The following is a 21,586-nucleotide window of genomic DNA, read 5'->3' as shown; positions in this document are numbered from 1 at the left end:
CTCTCTCTCTCTCATTCGCTCTCTCTCAAATGAATAAATAAAACCTTTAAAAAAATAAAGTACATAATTTTTACACATATTTATACCTGTAAAATCATCACTACAATCAAGATAGTGAAGATATCTATCATCTCCAAAAGTTTTTGCTTGTATTTTTGTAATTCCTCCCTCCCACACCTCCTTAACCCCTATCTTCAAGCAGTCGCCAGTCTCTTTTCTGTCACTATAGATTAGTTTTAAATTTTCTATAGTTTAATCATACAATATATACACTTTTTTTTGGTTGGCTTCTTTCACTGTGCATGATTTTTTTTTTAAGGTTTATTTATTTATTTGAGAGAGCGAGAATGAGAGAGAGAGAGGGTACATGAGACGGGGGAAGGTTAGAGGGAGAAGCAGACTCCCCACTGAGCAGAGAGCCCGACGCGGGACTCGATCCAGGGACTCCAGGATCACAGCCTGAGCCGAAGGCAGTCGCTTAACCAACTAGGCCACCCAGGTTTTTAAGATTCAGCCATGTTGCTATATGTAGCAATAGTTCATTAGTTTTTAATGCTGAGTAGTATTCCACTTTGTGGATATGTCATTGTTTACCCATTCACCTACTAATTAAAGCAGTTGAGCTGTTTCAAGATTTTGGCTATTATAAATAAAGCTTCTGTAAAGATTTGTGTTCGAGTCTTTGTGTGGTCATAAATTTATTTTTCTCTTGAGTAAATACCTATGAATGGATTGGGCAGATCCTATGGTCATTGTATGTTCAACTTCTTAAGAAACTGCCAAATTGTCTTCCAGAGTGGGTATAACATTGACCTGTCACCAGAAGAAGTTCACAAGAGTTTCTGCTCTTCCACATCCTCATCAAACTTGGTAGGGTATGTTTTTTTTAAAAAATTTTAGCCATTCTAATAGCTATATAGTGTTATTTGTTATGGTTTTTTTTTCACTGTGGTTTTAATTTGCATTTCCCTAATGACTAATAACATTGAGCATCTTTGTCTTATGTTTATTTGCCATCTATGTATCTTAAATTATCTGTTCTACTGTTTTACTCAGTTTTTTTTTTATTGGTTTGTTTATCTTATTGTTGAATTTTGAGAATATATACTCTGGAAACAAATCTTTTATCAGAGGTAGTTTTTTTTTTAAGGATTTTATTTATTTATTTGTCACACAGAGAGAGAGAGCACACACAAGCAGGGGGAGCAGCAGACAGAGGGAGAAGCAGGCTCCCCACTGATCAAGGAGCCCAATGCAGGACTCCATCCCAGGACTCTGGGATCATGACCTGAGCCAAAGGCAAATGCTTAACTGACTGAGCCGCCCAGGTATCTCTACCCACACTGTTTTTATTAGCATAACTTTATAATAATTCTTTTTTTTAAAGATTTATTTATTTATTTTAGAGAGAGAGAGCAAGAGGGCAAGTGGGGGCAGGTGCAGAGGGAGAGAGAGAAAGAAGCAGACTCCCTGCTGAGCATGGAGTCCAAGGTGAGGCTTGATCCCATGACCATGAGATCATGACCTGAGCCGAAATCAAGAGTCAGATACTCAACTTACTGAGCCACCCAGGTGCCCCCATAATATTTCTTTCAGTAGTTTTATACCTCCAAATTTGTTTGTCTTTTTCAGAGTGGTTTGGCTATTCTAGATTCTTTGCATTTCCATAAGAATTTTAGAATCAGCTGGTCAACTTCTACAAAAAAATCCAACTGAGAGTTTGATTGTCATTGTATTGCATCTATAGATTCATCTGAAGAGCGTTGACATCTTTATGATATTGAGTTTTCTGATCCATGAACAAGATATACCCTTTCCTTTATTTAGGTTTTCTTTAACTTCTTTCAGCCATATTTTATAGTTTTAGTGTACAAGTCTTTCACTTCTTTGTCAAGTTTATCTCTAAGTAGTTCATATTTTTATGTTATTATATATGGTAATGTTTTTCTGTTCAAGTTTCTGATTATTTTGTTACCAGTACACAGAAATGGAATTTATTTTTTATATTGATCTCGTAACCCGCAACTTTACTGATTTCTGTTGTTAGTTCTTTTTTTTTAAAGATTTTTACTTATTTATTTGAGAGGGAGAGAAAGAGAGAGAGAGAGGGAGAGAACTTGAGTGGGGGAGGGGCAGAGGGAGAGGGAGAAGCAGATTCCCCACCAAGCAGGGAGCCCATGTGGGGCTCAATCCCAGGACCCTGAGATTATGACCTGAGCCAAAGGCAGATGCTTAACTGACTGAGCCACCCAGGTGCCTCTCAGTTATTAGTTCTAATAGCTTTTTAAAAAAGATTCCATCATATTTTCTACATAAATGATCTGTCACCTGCAAACAAAAACAATTGGAGTTCTTCCTTTTTCAATCTGAACGCCTTTTTTTTCTTTCCTGATTGCACTGGCTAGACCCACTAGTACAGTGTTGAATTAAAGTAATAATAGCAGCCATTCTTTCTAGTTACTGATCTTATGGAGGAAGTATTTAGGTTTTAACCACCAAGTATGATGGTAGCTGTAGGTTTCTTTAGATGACCTTTATGAAGTTGAGGAAATTCCCTTTTAATTTTAGTTTACTGAGAGTATTTATCAGGAATGAATGTTAGATTTTAAGTGCTTTTTTGACATTTATTTAGATAAGCACATGATTTTTATTTTTAATTTGTAAGCTGAAGTATATTGATTGATTTTTCAAATATTAAGCCAACCTTGCAATCCAGGGATAAACTTCATTTGGTCACCTGATATTTTGTCTCTTTAATATAGTGTTAAAATATATATATATATATATATATATATATATATAGGGTTGGATTCAATTTACTATACATTTTGTATGGAATTTTTGCTCCTGAGGGATTTTGGTTTACAGTGTTCTTTTCTTGTAATGTCTTTGTCTTGTTTAATTTTAAATGTACTACTTTATCCCGGCTTCCTAGATTGAGTTAGGAACTACTCTCTTCTCTTTGCTATTTTTGGAAGAGTTTGAATTGGCATTATTTCTTCCTTAAATGTTTGATAGAATTTACTCATGAAGTCATCTCAACCTAGAGTTTCTTTGGAGGAGGTTTTGAACTATCCCATTTTCCTAAATAGATATAAGGAATATATAGACATTTACCTCTTCTTGAGTGAGCTTTGATAATTTTTGTAATTCAAGGAAACTGTTTATTTTATCTAAGTTGTCATATTTATTGACATAAAGTTATTTATAATAATCCTTATTGTCCTTTTATATGTGTAGAATCTGAAGTGATGTCACCTATCTTTTCTTATTTGTCATTTGTGTATTCTTTCTTTTTTCTCTTTTAAGTCACACAGTGTTTTATCTTTATTGATTTTCTCAAAGAAGCAGCTTTTGAGTCTATTGATTACTCTATTGTTTTCTATTTTATTGATTTATATTTTGATATTTACTATTTTCTTTTGCTTACTTTTAGTTTAATTTGCCGTGTGTGTGTATGTGTGTGTGTCTTAAGATTATTGATTTGAAAACTTTCTTCTATTTTTTTAAAGATTTTATTTTTTATTTATTTGAGAGAGAGAGTGAGAGAGAGAGAGAGCACAAGAGGGGGTAAGGTCAGAGGGAGGAGCAGACTCCCTGCTGATCAGGGAGCCCAATGCAGGACTCGATCCCGGCATGACCTGAGCCAAAGGCAGTCGCTTAACCAACTGAGCCACCCAGGCGCCCATGAAACCTTTCTTCTATTCTATAAAAGGTGTTTGATGCTATGAATTTCCCCCTCAAAACTATCTTAGTAGCATCCTACAAATTCTCACTTGTTACGTTTTTATTTTTATCAGTTCAAAATATGTTTTAATTACCCCCTTAATTCTTTCTTTCACCCATGTGTTATTTAGAAGTGTGCTAGTTAGTTTCCAAATGTTTGGAAGTTTCTCTAAGAAAAATTTCTGTTATTAGTATCTAATAATTAATATTAATTATAATAATTTATAATAATTCCATTATAGTCAAAGAACATACTATGTAGGACTTGTGAGTTGTAATAGGAAAATTATAACTTAATATCAACCAAAGAGAAATTCTTATTTCTCAGGAAGCCCTCTCAGCCAACAAAAGTACTGTAATCATCTAGTTCCCAGTTTAATTCAAGTTGACAAACATTTGTTGAGGACTGATTATATATGCTAAAGATCTGGGTAGTGCAGGCTACAGAAATAAAGAAAGCAGAGCTCTTGATCTCAAGGAACTTACAAGTTAGACATGAACCACTGATAGTCGGAAAGACATGGTAAAATCCCATAGTTGATTAAACAAAGAACAGAGGGGATTCAATGAAGAAAGAATCAGGAAAGTCTTCACATAGGAGGTAGCACTTAACGAGGGTCTTGACAAAAACTGTCTAAGTTTGACAGGTAGAGATGGTAGAGACAAAACCTCCATGCAGAGGAAATGGCATAATCTCAAGACAGGTAGACATAGTGCATGCTCAAGAAACTTCACTTTGAATAGACGTTAGGGGAGTGGTGGGAGATTAGGCTGGAAGGATAGTTTGAGAATATTTTATTAGGATCCTGACATCTTTATACTTAGCTGAATAGGTATTTAGGTGCCACTGAGACTTTTTTTTTTTTTTTTTTTTTTAGCAGAAAAGACCCTTTCCTTCACCACATTTGCTCCATCAAATCCTGTTGGGGCTACATCTACCATAGAGCTCTGGAGAATGTTGAGTGGGTGGAATACATTACTGACTCCCTTACTTAAAACACTTCACTGGCTCCCCACTGCACTTAGAATAATATCAAAACTTCTTTTAAGCCCTGCATGGTCTGCCTTCTGACTACCTAATCTCCTACTATTTTTTTGTTTTAACTTGATTTAGTCCATTCTACCTCCACTGGCTTCCTCAAACACAAGTAGGATGTCCCCCACTCAGAACCATTGCATTTTCTCTTTCTTCTGCCTTAAACACTCTTTCCTGCCTCCTGGTATTCATACCTTTGTGTAATCCCCTCCCCTAGAGTATGTGTTGGATTTAGTGACTTGCTTTTGGCAAGTAGAATGCAGTAGAAGGGATGGGTTACAAAGAGAAGGTGGTTCCCATTTGGGGTGCACTCTCTCATTCTGTCACTGGCTTGCTCTGAAGGAAGCCAGATGCCTGTTGTGAGCTGCCCTACAGACAGGCCCATGTGGCTAGCAACTGATATCTCAGACCAATAGCCATCAAGGACCTAAGGCCTGCCAACAGCCATGTGGGTGAAGTGGTAAGCTGATCCTTCCCCAGGAGAGCCTTGAGTTGACTGCATGCCCAGTTAATATCTGGATTTTAGTCTTATGAGAGGCCGAGTCAGAGACACCCAGTCAAGCCACACCTTGATCATCAACCCAAAGAAATCATGAGGTAATAAACATTTATTGTTTAAAGCTACTAAGTTTTGAGGTAGTTTGTTATGCAGCAATAGGTAACTAATACATATAGCTGGCTAAGTCTCATCCTTCATGACTCAGCTCAAGTGTTACCTTGTTAGAGAGGCCTTTCCTAACCATCTTGGCTTAAGTAACTTTCTTCCTGCTCTGCCTCTTCCCCAAGTCACTTTCTAATATAGTGCTCTATTTTCTTTCTGCCATAGCGCTTATTATAATCTCTAATTTATTCATTTACTAACACATTATCTGACATCCCACAACTAGAATGTAAACTCTTAAAGGGTTTTATTAATTAATTAATAAAATTAATTAATTTGTTAATACCTCTTTTTTTGGTGCAAAAAGGTGGTTTTATTAAAGCACGGGACAGACCTGTGGGCAGAAAGAGCTCTGGGGGTGGGGGGTTATGAGGAGTGGCCCATTATGTACTTTCAAGTTGGGAGGGGGTTAGGGATAGTGTAAGTCTCCAAGGAATTTTGGAAGCAAGGTTTTCAGGACCTTGAGGGGGCTAGCTGTTGTTGGGAAAAGGTCATTTATTACCATTTAATAAAACCTTAGTCTGAGACCCTTCAGATGTGTATCAGTGGGCCATGTGCTTGGGGGATGTAGAGATAAAGGAAGTATCTTGGGGGGTGTAGAGATAAAGGAAGTTTCCAAAAGAATTTTTATATGTTAAAGTAGGCTTAAAGGAGGGGGGCGGTCAGGCTAGGATTGCCTTTTGCCCTTAGCAAAGTATTAACATCAAGGCAGTTGAGTCCCTAGAGGAATATCACTCTGCCTGTCTCAAGGACTTGTCAATGGGCTGTAGGAAGTAAGGAAATTTAATAATTTTTCTTCTGCCTTTGTTTCCCATATCAGGTTGGTAGGTCAGCTCTTTGTGAAGAATGGGGCAGACAAGGGGTAGAGTTGTTTTTGTTTCTGTAAGATGTGCTACCTTGCAGTCTCGTAGGATTGGGTTCACTTGTTCAGGCAGCTTTTCTTTGATGATGCTTCTCGCTCTTGAGACTCAGGCTACATGTTTTGGTTATGTCTGGCTTTGCATCGTGGAATAAAACTGGTTGTAGTCACTACAAGTTAGGAGCACTGGCTCTAGGGTCAAAGAGACTGGAGTTTGAATCCTGGTTCTACAACTTCCTAGATGTCTGCTCTTGGAAAAGTTGTTGAACTTCTCTGAGGCTTCATGTTTTCATCTGTCAGATGGAGCTAATGAAGGGCCTTCTCAACAGGGATGTTAAGAAATGGATTAGCTGTGTGGTGCCAGGCACATGAAACATTTAATGAGCATCGACCATTTTCCACTGTTCTTGTCCCCAGATTAAAGTTAGGTATTTGTGGGATGCCTGGGTGGGTCAGTCGGTTAAGTGTCTGCCTTCGGCTCAGGTCAGGATCCTGTGGTCCTGGGATCGAGTCCTGCATTGGGCTCCCTGCTCAGTGGGGAGCCTGCTTCTCCCTCTGCCTGCCACTCCCCCTGCTTGTGTGTTCTCTCTCTCTTTCTCCCCCTTTCTGATGAATGGGTAAATAAAATCTTTAAAAAAAATTAAAAATAATAAATAAATAAAGTTAGGCATTTGTTATTTTTGGCTTCATTAGTTTAAAGATGACATAAGAACGTGCTAATTAGAAGGCTTCTGACATTGAAGATCTTTTGCTGTACGTTGCTGGGTTTCCAGGGCAATCTCACTTGCATGGGTACATCTCTGAGACCTTCACAGACCAGAGCAGGAGGGAAGAGTCTGTGGGAGAGGGGTTCCAAGTGCGTCTCGGTTTTATGCCTATTTATTAATACCTCTTAAGGAGCTATTGCCTGATTTGTTCTCTGCTCTATCTCCAACAGCTAGAATGATACCTGGTTCAAATACCTGTTGAACAAATATAGGGGGTTAATAGCTCAGTATTATTTACTCCAGAAACTTCCTGGTGCTTAATAGAGCCAAATCCTATGAACTGAGCATAATCTGTGCTTTGACAAGAACTTTGACAGCCAAAAAGGCCCAGGGCTGTTTTCAGGTTTTAGAACAAGATCTGCTTTTATTTTACAGATCAGGAAAGCAACTTGCCGGTAAGAAGTAGACCTGGGATTCAAACCATGATCTATCTGAGTCCAAATGCAACACCCAGTTCCACAGAGCCTTCTTTGGAAATGTCTCCCATATCTGATCTCCTCTTTACATTCACCTTTACTTCCCCACATCTTAGCATTTCTTCAAACTGTTTCCTTGGAATATCTACCTCTGTTCTCCACTAGTCCACTTTAGAACCATTCTTAAATTTTCAGCTCTTTTCCTTTCCATGAAGCTATTTCAGGTCCCCATCATGCTGCTTCTTCTGTTACTAGAATCTCAGCTAATGATATCACCCACTAGGAGATAACCTCTCCTGAAGTTGCTCCCAGGTCTGCTTCTTCCTCTACTGAGACTAGCTCAAGCCCAGTGTCATCCGAGCCACAGGCAGCTGCTTCAGCCCATGCTGACAATCCCCTTTTCTCAACACCCATTGTGGGCTAAATCCATGCCTCTGAACTACTTATATATCCTTAAACATTTAGTTATACAATTGTGTGTATATGGGATGCTCCTTGTCTCAACTTGCTGTGTGGGGAGAGTTTCAAGGCAATGACAGGGAGGAGGAGCCCAGGGAGAGGCCAGTGGTCTGCTTGAATTGAGGAGATGAAGCTGAATACATAAAGACCAAAGGGGCTAGAGTTTGCAGGATAGAGTATCAGAGAGGAGGAAGTTTCACAGAAAGACTACTCTGAAGATTTTCAGAATAATCCCCTTGATTATTGATCAGCACATGTGTATAAGGGAAGTACCCAAGGTCAGGTAAAGAACCACCCACAAAGATTACTGGTAGCAGTGAGAGGCATTTTCCACCAAGGACTGCCTCGTTCCACCAGCCAGACTGAAAAACGTCATGATTTACAGGGCATTTAGTAGCATACAAAGAAGGATGTTACCTCAATAGGGGACTACTTTACTCCAAACTAAGCAGTGGTCTGGTCCCACCTGGCAAATCATGAAAGTAAGACCCCCAAATATTAAATTGTTTCAAGTAATGTAACTGCATCCCAGAACAAAGCTTAAGAATATTTGTGATCAAAAATATTCACCTGGGAAAGGGACTGAGGAGAAGAAATGAGCAAGCAGAGCACAGAGGATTTCTAGGGCAGTGAAAATACTCTGTATAATATGATGATGGATATGTATCATTATGCTTTTATCCATACCCATAAAATGTACATGAAAAGTGAATTTTAAGGTAAACTATGGACTTTGGGTGATTGCGATGTCTCAATGTAGACCCATTCTTGGCAAATGTACCATGTTGGTGAGTGATGTTGAAAATGAGGGAATCTATGCATGTGAGGGAACAGGGAGTATATGAGATCTTGGTACTTCCCATTTTGTTGTAAACTTAAAACTGCTCTAAAAAGATAAAGTCTTAAAAATCTATCTCCCAACAAGGTGAAATTTCCAATGTCTGTAATCCAGTCAAAGATTGCCAGACATGCAAAAAAGCAGGAAAATATGTCCCGAAAGGAGGAGAAAAATCAATCAATCAGAATGAACTGGAACTGACACAGCTGTTAGAATAAGCAATCAGCTAAATTAAAAGTTATTATAACTGTATTCTACATGTTCAAAAAGTTAAGTAGAAACAACAAGATAGAAAACCACCCAAACTGAAATTATAGAGATGAAAACTACAATGTCTAGGATGCAAAATACATTGGAATGTGATTAATGGCAGCTTAGACATGACTGAAAAAGGATTAGTAAGATTGTGAAGACCTAGTACTAGAAACCATTCAAATGAAATACAGAGAGGAAAGTTGCATTTAAAAAAGGAAAAGGAAGGTTCCAGAGAAGATGGCAGAGTAGGAAGACCCTAAGCTCACCTCATTCCATGGATATAACTAGATAACACCCACATCAGTGTAAATAATCCAGAAAATGACCCAAAGAATGGGAGACAGACTCTCCATAGCTAAATGTAGAGGACCCACACTGAAGAGGATAGGAAGGGCGGAGGTATAGTTGGGAAGTTGAGGGGGAAGAAATAGACACCCCAGGCTCCCTGGGCATGGGAAATATGAACCCCCATAAGGTTTGCCTTTGAACACTAAAGGGCCAAATTTTGCAAGTTCTTACTATTAGCAGGGCCTAACACCTGGAACTTTAAAAATCAGCACAATGAGCTCTGAGAGAGCTGGAGGGTGATAGGAAACTGAGTCCCCACCCTTAAAGAGACAGCACAACAAACAGCCCTGGGGAGATACAGTGTAGGCAGCAGTTCAAAAAATTGCCAGGATGTACTGGGGGGCAGGGGGGAAGATTTGTTTACTAATCTCAGTGGTGTGTTGGAGGAGCAGGGATTGTTGGGAGACCTCTTCAGGAACAAAGGAGCTGGGAGCGTCATTTCCCTCCCCCCCACCCCCAGCCTAGACAAGTGGACACTTGCAAAAACAAGCCCAGGGACAATACTCTTTACCTAACTGCTAACACCACTTGCTCTGCCCATGTGCTTCTGTGGATTTGCCACCTCCAACCTGGTGGTCTTGACAGGAGTTTTGGGCGGGCCAGTACAAACCTCGCTGGTACTGCTGGCTATGCCCACCATGTTCTCCTGTGGACCTGCCCTCTCCTATATGGACTGAGCCCATCCAAAATGGTGCCACACGTCTGGCAGTGTGCAAGCAGACTCAATGGGGCCAGAACCACTCCAAAGTGACTTCTATCTTGGAAAGAGGGAAAGATAACCAAAAGCACCAGTCTGACTGAGATCCCCGCAGTGGGCTGGGAGCAGACATCTGGTCTGACTGCAGGCCCCACTCAACAATGAAAGCTTATCAAGGAAAAGTGCCCTGGAGTTTGATGCTACTGCATCTCAGGCAAACATTTGATCTGACTCAACTCAAACACAAGGCAGCCCCAGACTGGCCCACTAACAACAAAGGACCAAATCCTGTCCACAACAGACAAAGAAAGCCATTGTAGATGACTGGGCTGAAGGCAAAAGCAGCTCAGCCACAACAGTAGGATGCATGCAACACACATAGGAGACACCCCTGAAGCACCAGGTTCTCATGAACAGGGGAAACTGCACTGCAGGGCACTAGAGGACCTCTTCTCTGTAAAGCCACTAGTTTCAAGATCAGGAGATGTAGCTGACTTTCCTAACAGATAGAAACAGACACAGGGAGTTAGACAAAATGAGGAGACAGTGGAATATGTCCCAAATGAAAGAACAGGAAAAAAAATCACAGCAAGAAACCTAAACAAAATGGATATAAATAATATGCCTGATAGAAAATTTTAAGTAATGGTCATAAAGATACTCACCAGACTTGAGAAGAGAGTGGAGGACCTCAGTGAGACCTAACAAAGGAAACACATAAGAAAAAACCAATCAGAGATGAAGAACTCAATAGATGTAACTAAAAATACACTAGATGGAAGAAATAGTAGACTAGAGGAAGCAGAAGAATGGATCAAAAATCTGGAGGACAGAGTAATAGAAAGCAATTAAACTGAATAGGAGAGAGAAAAAAATAATAATAAAGAATTAAAAGAGACTTGGGGGAACTCAATGACACCAAGGAGCATAATAATATTTGCATTATAGGGATCCTAGAAGGGGAAGAGAAAGAAAAGAAGGCAGAAAACTTATTTGAAGAAACGATAGCTGAAAACATCCCAAGACCAAGGAAGGAAACAGAATCCAGATCCAAGAGACACAGAGAGACCCCAACAAAATCAACCCAAGGAGGTCCATGCCAAGACAAATAGTAATTAAGATAGCAAAAAGTAATGATAAGGAGAGAATTGTAAAAGAGTAAGAGAAAAGAAAACAGTTACATACACAGGAAACCCCATAAGGAAAGACCATAAGTAGGGGTAAGAAATTAGGAAGCACAAAAGCAATAAAAATAAGTATATCTATAAAAATCAATCAAGGGATTGACAAATAAAAGGATGTAAAATAAGACATAATATACCTAAAACGTGTGTGTAGGGAGGGGGAGAAGTAAAGAATGGTGTCAACTCAATATAGACTGCTATATGCAGAAGATGTTATATACACAATGGTAACCACAAATAAAAAACCAATAATAGAGATGCAAAATATGAGGAGAAAGGAATTCAAGTATATCACTAAAGAAAGCCAGCAAACTGAGAAAAGTTAGCAAGGGAAGAAAGAAACAGAAAAACTAGGAGGAAAAAAAACACAAAACAATCAACAAAATGCGAATAAGTACAGACCTATTAATAATGACTTTAAGTGTAAATGGTCTGAACTCTCCAATCAAAAGACATGGAGAGACAGAATGGATAAAAAAGTAATACCCATCTATATGCTACCTACAAGAGACTCATTTCAGGCCTAAAGATACATGCAGATTGAAAGTGAATGGATGGAAGAGCATTTATCATACAAATGGAAGTGAAAAGTAAGCCAGGGTATCAATGCTTTTATCAGACAAAATAAACTTTAAAACAAAGTCTGTAAGAAGAGACAAAGAAGAACACTATAAATCATAAAGGGAACAATCCAACAAAAAATACAATTGTAAATACTTATGCATCCAACATGTGAGCATCAAAATACATAAAGCAGCTAACAACAAACATAAAAGAACTAATTGATAGTAATACCATAATAGTAGGGGACTTTAATAACCCACTTATATCGACGGATAGATCATCCAAACAGGAAATAAACAAGAAAACAGTTGCTTTGAATGACACATGGGACCAGATGCATCTAACAGACATATTCAGAACATACTATCCTAAAACAACAGAATACACATACTTTTCAAGTGCACATGGAACATTCTCCAGAATACATCACATATTAGGTCACAAAACAAGTCTCAACAAATTCAAAAAGATTGAAAACCCCACAGCTAACTTCACACTCAATGGGGAAAACTGGGAGATTTCCCCCTAAGATCACGAATAAGACAAAAATGTCCATTCCCACCACTTTTATTCAACATAGTACTGGAAGTCCTAGCTACAGCAATCAGACAACAGAAAGAAATAAAAGGCATCCATAGTGGTAAGGAAGAAGTAAAACTTTCACTATTTGCAGATGATATGATACTACATACAGAAAACTCTAAAGCTTCCACCAAAAAATTACTAGAACTGATAAATGAATTCAGAAAGGTTGCAGGATACAATCAACATACAGAAATCTGTTGCATTTCTATACACTAATAATGAAGTAGCAGAAAGAAAAGTTAAGAAAACTATCCCATTTCCAATTGCACCAAAAATAATAAAATACCTAGGGACAAACTTAACCAAGGAGATGAAAGACCTGTACTCTGAGACTATAAAACATTTATTTATTTTTTTAAAGATTTTATTTATTTATCTGACAGAGAGAGAGAGACAGAGGGAGAGGGAACATAAGCAGGGAGAGTGGGAGAGGGAGAAGCAGGCTTCCCGCGGAGCAGAGAGCCCAATGCGGGGCTTGATCCCAGGACCCTGGGATCATGACCTGAGCTGAAGGCAGCTGCCTAACCGACTGAGCCACCCAGGCACTCCAGAGTATAAAACATTTATGAAAGAAATTGAAGACGATGTAAACAAATGGAAAGACACTGCATGCTCATGGATTGGAAGAAAAAATATTGTTAAAATGTCCATACTACCCAAAACAATCTACAGATTTAATGCAATCCTTATCAAAATACCAATAGCATTTTTCACAGAACTAGAACAAATAATACTAAAATTTATATGGAATTACAAAAGACCCTGAATAGCCAAAGCACTACTGAAAAAAAAAAAAAAAAACCAAAACTGGAGGTATCAAAATCCCAGATTTCAAGATACACTACAAAGCTGTAGTTAATCATAACAGTTTGGTACTGGCACAAAAATAGACATATAGACCAACAGAACAGAATAGAAAGCCCAGAAATAAACCCATGATTGTTTAGTCAATTAATCTTTGATGAAGGAGGCAAGAAAAAGCAATGGGGAAAAGGTGTCTCTTCAACAAACGGTGTTGGGAAAACTGGACAGCTATATGCAAAAGAATGAAACGGGACCATTTTCTTACATCATACACAAAAATAAACTCAAAATGGATTGAGGACCTAAATGTGAAACCTGAAACCATAAAAATACTAGAAGACAGCACAGGCAGTGTTCTTTCTTTGACATTGACCATAGCAACATTTATCCAGATATGTTTTGAGGCAAGGGAAACAAAAGCAAAAATAAACTATTAGGATTACATAAAAATAAAAAGCTTCTGCATAGCAAAGGAAACAAAACTAAAAGACAACCTATTGAGTGGGAGATAATATTTGCACCAAAAAACAGACTCTTAGCTATAGAGAAGAACCTGATGGGTACCAGAGGGGGAGACGGCTGGAGGATGGGTAAAATAGGTGAAGGAGATTAAGAATACTCTTACCACCAGGAGCACTGAGTAATATATAGACTTGCTGAATCACTATATTGTACACCTGAAACTAATATAACACTGTATATTAACTATACTGGAATTAAAATTTTAAAAAGAAAAGAAAAAGGAAAGAGCATCAGTAAGCTGTGGGACAATTTCACACCTAAGACATATGTCATTAGAGTCCTCAGACGAGGTGGAAAGGGAACTAGGGGAGCTCAAAAGTACCTGAAGAAATAATGACCAAAAAAAATTTTTTTTCAAATTTGATGAAAAATATAAGCCCACAGATCCAAGATACTCAGTGGACCTCCAAAACAAGAAATATGAAAAAAACTATACCAGGACACCATCATCAAGTTGCTCAAAAACAGTGATAAAGAGAAAATCTGAAAAGCAGCCAGAGGGAAAGCTACATCACAGGGGAAAACGTATAAGGAAAATAGCAGTTTTCTTGTAAAAAATAATATGAGACAATAACAGAAAAATATCTTTAAAGAACTGTAAAAACAAACAAACACACAACAACTGTCAGAATTGTTTACGTAGGAAAAATATCTTTCAAAAATGAAGGACATGGAGACAGAAAGTAGATTAGTGTTTAGTAGGGTCTGGGAGGAAGGAAGAATGAGTGACTACTAATGGGTATGGATTTGGGGGTGGTGGTGATGAAATGTTCTGGAGTTAGACAGTGGTAATAATTTTGTGTACTTTGCCAACATATGACTTTGTGAGTATACTAAAAACCACTGAATTTTATGCCATAGTGAATTTTATGGTATGTGAATTATATCTCATTTAAAAAACAAAAAACTAAAAAAGGGAAAGAAAAAGGAAAAATCATAAAGACTTTTTCAGACATACCAGATGAAAGAATTTATCATGAGCCAATCTGCATTTTAAGAAATGTTAAAGAGGAGACGGAGTTAAGATGACGGAGTAGTAGGAGGACCCTAGGCTTGCCTCATGCCTCGAACACAGTTAGATATATGTCAGATCATTCTGAATACCCAAGATACTCATTCTGAATACCCAAGAAATCGATCTGAGCACAAACTGCACAACTAGAGGGAGGTAGGAGATGGAAGGGAGGAGGTGCAGAGACATGGTTTGGGGGACAAATGGGATTGTGGGTGCTATGGAGGGGAGGGAGCCCTGCTCATGGTGGTGGGGGGAGAAACAGATGGACAGAGAGAGAGAGGGAGAGGAGTGCACAGGGGATCACACAAAAAACACTTCCCCAAAGCCACTGACTGGGAAAGCCAGAAGGGCTGATTTTGCTGAGTTTTTATAAGCAGCAGGGCTCAAAGACTGGAGTTTTAGAAGTCCCTGGTGGCCAGTGTGGAGCCCTGAGGGCACTGCACTGCCCCTATGGAAACGGAGGGCAAATAGCCCCAGGGCAGATGGCTCAATCCAATGATCCCCTGGGACGCACTGGAAGAGATAGTTTCCTCTTCTTGGAGCACATCTGGGAGAAGTGGCATTGCCTCTCCAGGGACAAAAGAGCTGGTGGGTGCCATTTCCCTCCCTGACCCAAAGTGTAGGTGCAGAGACATCTGTTGAGGGCAGCTAACCCAGACACTGGCTCTTTGCTGTGCTTTACTTCAAATTCCACACCCTTGTGCTTTGGTGCAACTGCCCTTCTTGGACAAACCTACATCAGTCCCAGCATGGCAAGACCCTCCCCCAGAGAACCAGCATGGGTCCCTGCCACACCAGGTCCCTAGTTTGGAGTTTCAAAACTCAGCCGGCCTGCCTAGGATAGAGCCCAAGGAGTCCTATGCTGCCAGCACCAACAGTGGTGGCCTAAACCGCTTACACCAAGCCTGCCCCCCTGTGCTCTGCTAGTACTCCTTTTCTCTGGCAAGTGTGCCTGAGAACCAGTGCAGGAGGCCCCTACCCCAGAAGACCAGCACAAACACCTACATAAACCACATCCACTGACCATAGAGTTCTGCAATGCTTCAGCTGCAGTGGAAATAACATCAGGTCTCTTTTAACAAGCAGACCAGAGCACACCTAGTTAAAACTTGCCACATTCTGGCCAAGGTCCAAACACTCCCCACTGCTGTCAAGTAGAAACTGCAGAGGACTGACCTGAGGGCAAGAGCAGCCAAAACACAGCAGCAGAGTGCATACAGAATATACCAGAGACACTTCCTGAAGTGCCAGGCCCTGGACAGTATATGACCTCTTCTTTATAAAACCATTACTCTCAGGAGCTGGAAACATAAAAGGCTTTCTTAACACACAGAAAACAGAGACCTAGACAAAATGCCAAGACAGGAATTCATCCCAAAAGAAAGAACAAGAAAAGGTCACAGCCAGAGATCTAACTGAAACAGACATAATATGTAATATTATATATATATATATTATATATAATTATTATGTGTACTATTATACATATAATATGTAAGATGCCTGATCCAGAATTTAAAACAAGAATCAGAAGGATACTAGCCGGGCTTGAGAAAAGCACAGAAGACATCAGGGAGTCTCTTACCACAGAGATAAAAGACCTAAGAACTAGGCAGGCTGAAATGAAAAATGCAATAACCAAGGTTTGAAACCAACAGGATGTAATGACCACAAAGATGGAAGAAGCAGAGGAATGAAAAAGTGATACAGAAGATAAATTTATGGAAAATAATGAAGCTGAAAAGAAGAGGGAAAGAAAAATATTAGATCATGAATGTAGACTTAGGGAACTTAGTGACTCCATAAAGCATAATAACATTTGTGTCTCAGGAATTCTAGAAGAAGAAAAGAGGGGAAAGGGGGCAGAAGGTTTATCTGAGGAAATTTTAGCTAAAAACTTTCCTAATCTGGTGAAGGAAACAGACATCCAAATCTAGGAGGCACAGAGTATGTCCATCAAAATCAACAAAAGCAGGCCAACACTCAGACATATTGTAGTTAAATTTGCAAAATATAGAGATATAGGAAAAAATCCTAAAAGCAGCAAGACAAAAGAAGTCCCTAGCTTACAAGGGAAGGCAAATAAGGTTAGCAGCAGATCTATCCACAGAAACTTGGCAGGCCAGAAGAAAGTGGCATGATATATTCAATGTGCTGAATGAGAAAAATATACAGCCAAGAATACTCTATCCAGCAAGGCTGCCATTCAGAATAGAAGGAGAGATAAAGAGTTTCCCAGACAAAGAAAAACTAAAGGAGTTCATGACTACTAAACCAGCCTTGCAGGCAATATTAAAGGGGACTCTCTGACTGAGAAAGAAAGACCAAAAGTGACAAAGACTGGAAAGGAACAGAGGAAATCCCTAGAAACAGTGACAAAACAAGTAACAAAATGGCACTAAATTCATATCTATCAATAATTACTCTGAATGTAAATGGACTAAAGGCTCCAATCAAAAGACATAGGGTGTCAGAATGGATAAAAAAAAAAAAGATCCATCTATAGCCTGCATAAAAGAGACTCATTTTAGACCTAAAGACACCTGCAGATTGAAAGTGAGGGGATGAAGAACTGTTTATCATGCAAATGGACATCAAAAGAAAGCCGGAGTAGCCATACTTATATCAGACAAACTGGATTTTAAACCAAAGACTATAGCAAGAGATGAAGAAGTACACTATATCATAATAAAGGGGTCTATCCTACAAGAAGATCTAACAATTTTAAGTATTTATGACCCCAACTTGGGAGGACCCAAATATATAAAACAATTAATAACAAACATAAAAGAACTAATTGATAATAATACAATGATAGTAGGGAACTTTAACACCCCACTTACAGCAATGAACAGATCACTGAAGCAGAAAATCAATAAGGAAACAATGGCTTTGAATGACACACTGGACCAGATGGACTTAATAGATATATTCAGAACATTTCATCCTCAAGCAGCAGAATATACATTCTTTTTGAGTGCACATGGGGCATTCTTCAGAATAGATCACATACTAGGTCACAAATCAGGCCTCAACAAGTGCAAAAAGATTGAGATCAAACCATGCATATTTTCAGACCACAATGCTATGAAACTTGAAGTCCACCACAAGAAAAAATTTGGAAAGACCACAAATACATGGAGGTTAAAGAACATCCTACTAAAGAATGAATGTGTCAACCAGAAAATTAAAGAAGAAATAAAAAAATACATGGAAACAAATGAAAATGAAAACATGACCATCCAAAACCTTTGGGATGCAGCAAAGGCAGTTCTAAGAGGGAGGTATATAGCAATATAAGCCTATCTCAACAGGCAAGAAAGATCTCAAATACTACACAATCTAACCTTATAACTAAGGAAGCTAGAAAAAAGAACAAATGAAGCCTAAAGCCAGCAGAAGAAGGAAAATAATAAAGATTAGAGCAGTAAGAAATGATACAGAAACTGAAACAAAAAAAACAAAACACAGTAGAACTGATCAATGAAACCAGGAGCTGGTTCTTTGAAAAAATTAATAAAATTGATAAACCCCTAACCAGATTTATCAAAAAGAAAAGAGAAAGGACCCAAATAAATAAAACAACAAATGAGAGAGGAGAGAGCACAAGCAACACCACAGAAATACAAACAATTATAAGACAATCTTATGAAAAATTATATGCCAACAAATTGGGCAATCTGGAAGAAATGGATAAATTCCTAGAAACATATAAACTACCAAAACTGAAACAGGAAGAAATAGAAAAGTTGAATAGACTGGTAACCAGCAAAGAAATTGAATCAGTAATCAAAAAACTCCCAACAAACACAAAAGTCCAGGGCCAAATGGCCTCACGGGGGAATTCTACCAAACATTTAAAGAAGAGTTAATACCTATTCTTCTCAAACTGTCCTAAAAAAACAGAAATGGAAGGAAAACTTACAAACTCATTCTACAAGGCCAGCATTACCTTGATTCCAAAACCGGAAAAAGACCCCACTAAAAAAGAGAATAAAAGGCCAATATCCCTGATGAACATGGATGCAAAACTTCTCAGCAAAATACTAGCAAATCAAATCCAACAGTACATTAAAAAAATCATTCACCACAATCAAGTGAGATTTATTCCTGAGTTACAAGTGTGGTTCAATATTTACAAATCATTCAACATTCTACATCCCATTAATAAAAGAAAGGTTAAGAACCATCTGATCCTCTGAATTGATGCAGAAAAAGCACTTGACAAAGTACAGCCTCCATTCTTAATAAAAACCCTTAGGGGTGCCTGGGTGGCTCAGTTGGTTGAGTGTCTGCCTTCAGTTCAGGTCATGATTCCGGGGTCCTGGGATTGAGCCCCACATTGGTCTCCCTGCTCAGCAGCAATCTGCTTCTCCCTCTCCCTCTGCCCCTCTCCCAGATCATGCTCTCTTTCTCTCACTCACTCACTCTCAAATAAATAAATAAAATCTTTAAAAATAAAACCCTTAACAATGTAGGATTAGCGAGAACATACCTCAACATCATAAAGTGGCAAGGAAGAAGTAAAACTTTCACTATTGTGGACAACATGATACTCTATGTAGAAAACCTGAAAGACTTCACGAAAAAATTGCTAGAATGGATGCACAAATTCAGTAATGGCACAGGATAAAAAAATGAATGTATAGAAATCTCTTGCATTTCTATATACCAATAATGAAGCAACAGAAAGAAACCAAGGCATTGATCCCATTTACAACCACACCAAAAACCATCATAAGATACCTAGAAATAAACCTAAGCAAAGAGGTAAAATATCTGTACTCTAAAACTATAGAACACTTATGAAATAAATTGAAGAGGACACAAAGAAATGGAAAAATTTCCCACGCTCATGGATTAGAAGAACAAATATTGTTAAAATGTCTATACTACAAGCAACCTACACATTTAGTGCAATCCCTATCAAAACACCACCAGCATTTTTAACAGAGCTAGAACAAACAATCCTAAAATTTGTATGGAACCAGAAGAGATCCTGAATAGCCGAAGCAATCTTGAAAAAGAAAAGCAAAGCTGGAGGCATCACAATTCTGGACTTCAAGCTCTATTACAAAGCTGTGGTGATCAAGACAGTATGGTACTGGCACAAACACAGACACATAGATCAATGGAACAGAGCAGAGAACTCAGAAACAGACCCACAACTATATGGTCAACTAATCTTTGACAAAGCAGGAAAGAATATCCAATGGAAAAAAGACAGTCTCTTTAACAAATGGTGTTGGGAAAACTAGACAGCAACATGCAGAAGAATGAAACTGGACCACTTTCTTATGCCATACACAAAAATAAATTCAAAATGGATTAAAGACCTAAATGTGAGACAGGAAACCATCAAAATTCTAGAGAAGAACATAGGCAATAACCTCTTTGACATTTGCCGTAGCAACTTCTTACTAGATACACCTCCTGAGGCAAGGGAAACTAAAGCAAAAATGAACTATAGGGACTTCATCAAGATAAAAAGCTTCTGCATGGTGAATGAAACAATCAACAAAACTAAAAGGCAACCTACAGACTGGGAGAAGATATTTGCTTCAATAACATATCTAATAAAGGGTTAGTATACAAAATATAAAGAACTTATTAAACTCAACACACAAAAAACAAATAATCCAGTTAAAAAATGGGCAGAAGACATGAATAGACATTTTTCCAAAGAAGACATACAGATGGCTAACAGACACATGAAAACATGCTCAACACCACTCATCATCAGGGAAATACAAACCAGAACTACAATGAGATATCACCTCACACCTGTTAGAATGGCTAAAATTAACAACACAGGGAACAATAGATGTTGGTTAGGATGCCAAAAAGGGGAAATCCTTTTATACTGTTGGTAGGAATGCAAACTGATGTAGCCACTGTGGAAAACAGTGTGGAGACTCCTCAAAAAGTTAAAAATAGAACTACCCTATGAATCCAGCTATTGCACTACTGGGTATTTACCCAAAAGATATAAAAATAGTGATCCAATGGGATATATGCACTCTGATGTTTATAGCAGCATTATCAACAAGAGCCAAATTGTGGAAAGAGCCCAAATGTCCATTGACTGATGAATGGATAAAGAAGATGTGGTATATCCATACAATGGATTATCACCCAGCCATAAAAAAAGAATGAAATCTTGCTATTTGCAACAACACGAATGGAGCTACAGTGTATTATGCTAAGCACAATAAGTCAGTCAGAGAAAGACAAATACCATATCATTTCATTCATATGTGAAATTTAAGAAACAAAACAGATGAACATGGGGGACAAAAGAGAGAGGCAAGCCATAAAGCAGACTCTTAACTATAGAGAACAAACTGAGGGTTGCTGGAGGGGAGGTGGGTAGGTGGATGGGTTAAATGGATTATGGGTATTAGGAGGGCAGTTGTGATGAGCACTGGATGTTATCTGTAATGATGAATCACTAAATTCTACTCTTGAAACTAATATTATACTGTATGTTAACTAATTGGAATTTTAATAAAAACTTGAAACTACAAAAGAAAAGGAAAAGAAAGTACACTGTATAAGAAACTACAAAAAAATTACACTGAAAAAAAAAAGAAACATTAAAGAAAATCCTAAAAGCAGAAGGAAAATGATACAAGATGGAAATGTAGATCTACACAAAGGAATAAAAAGCACTGGAAATGGCAACTATATGGTAAACATATGATTTTTCCTTAGTTAGGTCTCTTTAAAAGAGAACTTACTTTTTAAATGAAAATAATGATGAAATAATAATAAAAATGCATTCTGGACTTTATACCACATGTATTAGTAAATGTAAGACAACAATAGCATAAAGAGAGAAAGGTGACAT

At 38.3% G+C, this 21,586-nt stretch overlaps 1 long non-coding RNA gene across 5 annotated transcripts in view; it reads right to left on the bottom strand.

Annotated features, from left to right (window-relative positions):
- Positions 1 to 21,586, bottom strand: part of LOC113937715 — an 89,880-nt gene that overhangs the window by 16,696 nt on the left and 51,598 nt on the right. For 4 of the 5 annotated variants that reach the window (XR_003524685.1, XR_003524683.1, XR_003524687.1 and 1 more), the window contains one exon: positions 10,728 to 10,763. The exons of the other annotated variant lie outside the window; for it this stretch is intronic. This is a non-coding gene — a long non-coding RNA (uncharacterized LOC113937715). The remainder of the gene's footprint in view (positions 1 to 10,727; positions 10,764 to 21,586) is intronic. 5 annotated transcript variants of the gene reach the window in all.

Source organism: Zalophus californianus, chromosome 8 (genome assembly GCF_009762305.2).
Source record: "Zalophus californianus isolate mZalCal1 chromosome 8, mZalCal1.pri.v2, whole genome shotgun sequence".
NCBI lineage: Eukaryota > Metazoa > Chordata > Mammalia > Carnivora > Otariidae > Zalophus > Zalophus californianus.
This window is presented reverse-complemented; position numbering and strand designations above follow the sequence as displayed.